We start from the raw sequence: 6,034 nt of genomic DNA on the forward strand, positions 1-6,034 counted from the left end.
TGAGACCATTTGGGATCATGTTAATCCATTTTGGAAAGTTATAGGTCACTTGGCCAAAAGTTGTAAAAGTTGCACAAAAGTTCTCAAGCAACTTTGTAAAAGTTGTCAACTTGTTGTCATTGTTAAAAAAATGACTGGTTGGACAATTGAAGTAGTTTCTAAGGTGGAAAATGTATTTATATGTCCTTCCAACTCGCATTTGGAGTTGAAGAATTTATTATTGAAGATTTGGCGAATGAAAATAATATCATATTATGTGCATTTCCTCTCGTTGCAAACTAAGAAACTGATTTTGTATGGACTATATGTCTGTAAAGTGGAAAATCAAACCCTAGGTGTTCCCCCACTCCAAGGAGAGAGAAAGGGGGTCACTAGGGTTGACGGTTTTCACTTAGGAGAGACTTTACATTCAAAAGAGGGGTTGAAACTCACAAGATCCAATCCCACACAATGCAAGACTGGATTCTAAATGAGTTTCAAGGGTTGAGACATCAAGGATACCCTCTTTTGTAAAGAATGTAGATAGAAAGATTGAACTAGGAGTACATGTGAAGTAGGAAATATTTTCTTATAAACGGAGATAGAGACACAGGATGAAGCTGCGGACCTGAAATTAGCAATAAAATGTCGAAGTGATGTTGTCCTACAAATTTGAGCGAAATTTGATGGGACGATGGCACCCGGAGTGCACACGGTCCTCCGAAAAATCCGCGAAACGAAGGGGGATCTGTTCGTCTCTGCACAAGGATTCCAGATCTTCAATTACAGCCGTGTACCTGCAACCTTGTTGTAAGAATGTTTTTATTCTTACATGCGAAGGTGTAATGAATGTTGTATGTTGTATGTTGTAAGTGATCTCCTCTTCAATGGTTGAATCCTTGTCTTGAATGCAACACTTAACCTTGAATGGAGACTTAGAATGCTCAATTGCTTGAAGGAATGCTTGAATGTTTGAATGTTTGAATATTTGAATATTTGAATATCGCTTCCGCCTCTTGCATGCATATGTTTTCCTCTTTTTTTTTCTACCACCCTTTCTGGGAGGGGAAATGTAGTTTATATACTTGTCAATTAGGGTTAGGAGACTGATTTTTCTGACCTTAGGCCGACATAGAAGCATTATTTTCTGAATTGCAAACTTAAAGACCCGATGCCCAACAAGAGATCAGGCCCAAAATAGGGCCAGGGACCAGGGCACTGGGCACCATGGTCCCACCTCCCGGGACAACAGGGTGCAAGGAAGGATCAGGCCAAGGTGCAGAAATATGCAGTTTTTGGTGTCGTAAACAGGTTTCGGGGTCTCCATTCAGGTTCAACGTTGTGCCGCCATCGTGAAAACCCAAATGCAGTCGAAATTGCAAGTGTCGCAATTTTAGGATGCTACATTTAGCCCCCACTTTAGCAGGAGTATAAGCGTACGCCCATACTTCCGGTAAAGTACAAGGAAACAACATTGAAAGACTTTCACCACGTCAAGGAGGCAAGATACACCAAGCCCCCAGTGGACTAAGGATCTTACAACTTCAATTGACAAAGTAAAAGGGAAGATTACGAGGGAGAACCATGACTGTCAGTAGTAAGGTTCCCTCACTGTGAGTCATGCAAGAAAAATATTAAAAAAATTCAAGGCAAAGCTAAATTTGACAAGAAATTTTCAAGTATCTTGAAGAGATATGAACAGGGTGTATGCCCCCCTACGTTAAAGCGATCGCACATGCCTCATCGGGGGTGATTGCTTTAAGGTAGTGATACATATAGGAAATGAGAAAGGAAAGGAGCACGTTATCACAGGGATTTAGCCCCCAAGTGTGAGATAAGCCCAAGGATAATAGACACAAAACACAAAGCACAAGGTGACTTCACTTTCCTTGGGGTCAGTATGTTGTATGATAATTCATGTATATCATATGTATGTATGCATAATTGTTCTTCATTCCCCAATCAAGGAAGGTCACCTAGAAGAAGGGAACACATGTGTCTTTTGAGTCAACATGAGAGAGACCAAAAGAGATCTCAATGCTTTGCATCGTCCTCAAGTAGACAACACTAAGGACAACAAATAGAAGCATGAGAATAACACATAGAAGAAATGACAAAAAAGATCAAGAGAGGAGAAGAGAGTCTGCTATGCTAATGAAACTAGTTTAGCACGTCATCTACCCCCCGATCTTGCTGATCAATATTTCAGGAAGGCAGGAAACACGCTAGAGGAGGAACATCCAACACAGCAGATGGAGCTATCACAAGATCCAAACAAGGGCTATGCTCATGTTCCAAGCCACGTTGTTCTTGTCTAGGAGCTAGGATAAGTGCTTTAGAAAATTCGTTAGATAAATGGTTATCGACATCAACATATTCATATTCACTATCAGAATGAAGAGAAGTAACATTTTCATCATGAATAACATTTTCATCTATATCATCATCAAGATTTATAAAAATAGGATCTTTAACTCGCACAGGATCAAGACCATCATGCATCTTATGTTTAGGAGATTTTGGCTCAATTTTCGGCTGAGGGGAAAATGGAATAATGCTAGTTGAAGGTGTTTTTGGGGATTGCAAAGTTTGAGAAGCAACTGCACAAGCTCTAAGATGACGCTTTCATCGGTGTTCATGTGCAGAACGATTTCGTCTAGTCTTAGTAGGAAGTTGAGAAGATTGAGGAGGAGGAATGTTCTCATCCTTATCACTTGGGTGTTTAGGTTGTGGTCTCTTAGGTTGAATAATAGGAGAAGAGGAAGGTCTCTTCTCTCTATAAGAGGAAGGAGGAGTAACTGCTCCATATAAGGGAGGCATATCTGGTTTAGGAAGGAGACCAAGTCCATCATGACGAGGAGGTATAGGTCTACCTTTAGAAAGTTTATTAGGCATAGTCATAGTCACATCCACAGGGATGGGTTGGGAATCTTCTTGAGGAAAGACATTAGTTTTATCTTTCAAAGGAAGAACTTCCTTTTCAAGAACAATAGGAATATCAAGTTTGGGTGTTCTAGGTTCACTTAGAGATAGGATCATATCTTTTTTCCACTTTTGATAAGATTTGAAAAGATGATCACTTCACGGTGGAAGAGATTGGAATTGTTTAGGCCAAAAATAATCAATAGGAACACTAGAAGTTCTTTCAGCTGGTTTAAAGAGACTATGATTGACAGTAACAACTTCACCATTATGGGGAAATTTCAAACACTTGTGAATAGGAGAAGCAATAGCTTTCATGGAAGATAGACAAGGATAGCCTAGCTTCACACGAAATTGTTCGGACAAATGGAATAATAGCAAAGCTTACATCAAGGAATTTGTTATGGACCTCAATAGGTAATGTAATAGAACCAATTGTAGGAGAAGAAAATGCATCAAATAATTTCACAACCACATTTGTTTTGTCATAGATCACTTGATTCAATTGCAAAGTAAAAAGAAATTCTTCAGTAATGACATTAACCATGCAAGAAGGATCAATAAGCACTCCACGGCAAGGTGTATTCTTGACTTTTGCAACTATATATAAAGGACCATCAGGTGCCCTAATAGTTTCACTAGAATCAAATGTGATGGAAGGTTCTTCAGGGATTTTCTATTGTTCCACAAAGTTAATCACATTCGGAGTCATAGACACAAGACTATCAGGTGAGAAAGAGGAATCATTAGTCTCAATCACATTAGAGGTATGAGAAGGTAATGGATCAGTAAAAATATTAAGATTTTGGTTAGGAGGAGCTACAGATGTGTTGCCTTTATCATTCACACCTGAAACAGAGATAGTATTATTATCAATCAAATCTTGAATTTTACACTTTAAAGCAAAACATTTTTCGGTATCATGGCCAGGTTGACGATGAAATTGACAAAAAGATTTGTTATCAAAATAGGGTGAATTAATCTTTGTAGGATCTATTTGCTTTATAGGAGGGAGAGTAAGCACATTTTGTTCCAATAACTTATTCATAATACTATGCAATGATTCATTCAAAGGAGTAAACTTTCTTTCTTTCTTGAAAAACTTAGAAATAGGAGGCACACCTGATGCTGCATTCACATTGTTGTTGATGATGTTTTCATTGAATTTAATGAACTCTCTGTTCAGTTTAAACTTCCCAAATGGTTGTTGACTACTATCACCCTTATCACTCAGAGCCATAGGATTTGCTTGTTCCATTTGACTCACAGTCAGTTGATAATTGTGAAGAGTTGCACACAACTGTTGGAAAGAAGTAAACTCAGAAAACAGAAGTTTTTCTCTAATATCTTTTTGTAAATTAGAAATAAAGATTCTTTGAATATCATTGTCAGGTACTGGAAAAGAAATTTGAGCATACAAATGCTTATATCTACCAATGAAATCAGTCACTTTTTCTTTAACACCTTGTTTACAATGCATTAAATCAATCAAAGTAACTTTAGGACTTATATTGTTTTGAAATTGTTGAATAAAAGCATTTGCAAGTTGTTCGAAAGAAGTAATAGAATAGGAAGGCAATGAGCAATACCATTGTAGAGCCTTGTCTCTTAATGTTCTAGTAAACAGTTTTGCAAGCAACCTTTGGTCATGAGCAAAATCAGTACATATTGTTTGAAAGGTCTTAACATGTGTTAGAGGATCACCTTTACCATTATAAAGCTCCAATTGCGGGATTTCAACATGCTTAGGGGGGATAGCTCGAACAATGTCAAGAGAAAGTGGGCTTGCAACATCAAATGTGGGCACACTAAACTTAGATTGATTCATAGAGGCAATTTGTTGCTGTAAAGAAGAGACAGTCTGTGCAAGATTGTTAATGGTCGCTTCAGTCGAAGAGTTCATATTAGACGTGTTAGATTGTGATGGAGGTATTATGTTATTGAAAGAAGGTCTTGATTGAGAGTAAGGTGGCGGGACACTATGATAGTTAGTCATAGGAGATGATTGGAAAGGAGGAACGCTACAAGGAGGAATGGAATGGTTAAATGAATTGCCCCCTTGCACCAGGTTCATTTGTGAAGATGTAATAGGGACACTCATTGAAGGAATGAATGAAGAAGTCGGATTGAATAAAGGAAGAGGGTTAATTGAAGAAGAAGGATTGCCCCCATGACTAGTGATCATAGGTGGAATGTCTTGTATTGAAGTAGTCATTATGTTTGATGTAAAAGTAGGTATACTACCAATAGAAGTTGTCAAAGGAATAGAATGATTGACTTGAGTAGGAGGTTGTGTATAACCTAAAGTTTCGGTACAACTCTTCATAGGCATCACATTCGAATCCACAATGTGTGCAATACTACGCAAAATATCAACTCCATTCTTATCATTTTAAACCATACGTTTTAGACCCTCAATTAAGGGAAGAACTTGACTATCGGGGTATTCTTGAGACATCCATTGTCGAAAATCATCAAATTGGTTGTCCAATTTCGAAAGTTGTTCCACAGAAATCTCATGGAGAGCTTCTTCATCATTAAGAGGATTAGAGGAATTACCCATGTCCTCGTTAAAAAGGCCATTCAAATTAGGTTCCATCTCCTCAGTAATTAAACCTTGGAAAGACTTAATTCTAAGGCTTCGTCTAACGGGAATAGTGTAAGTAGGGCTTATTGTTGTAAAACTCATACACTAAAGAGAGAGAGAAGATTTTGAATTTTAGAGGTAGCAGATTTTAATAAAATCAGCCAATCTCCTAGATTGAAGTTGTTAAATGCAATCAGGACAATCTCCTGAAATTTCAGAAAAAATGTCAGGGACCGTGGCGAACGGAGTGCACACGGTCCTCGCAACTTTTTTTGAAATTTTCAGGGATGAATGTTATGATGATTTTAAAGCTAATCTGAAAAAATTGAGTGATTTTATGATCTGTAGATAGGCCAAATTAAAGTTGCAATCTCAAAATTGAACCCTACCAAGATTGTTGAAGAATGCAAAATTTGAATTTTGAAAAAAAAAAAAAGGGAAACTGAAATTTTGAATTTTATGATTTTAGAGGGAATACTAAAAGCAATGCAAGTTTTGAAATTTAAAAATTGACTCAATTTCACGCAAAATTCAATTTTGAAAGTG

This window comes from Cryptomeria japonica, chromosome 11 (genome assembly GCF_030272615.1).
Source record: "Cryptomeria japonica chromosome 11, Sugi_1.0, whole genome shotgun sequence".
In the NCBI taxonomy this organism is placed as follows: Eukaryota; Viridiplantae; Streptophyta; class Pinopsida; order Cupressales; family Cupressaceae; genus Cryptomeria; species Cryptomeria japonica.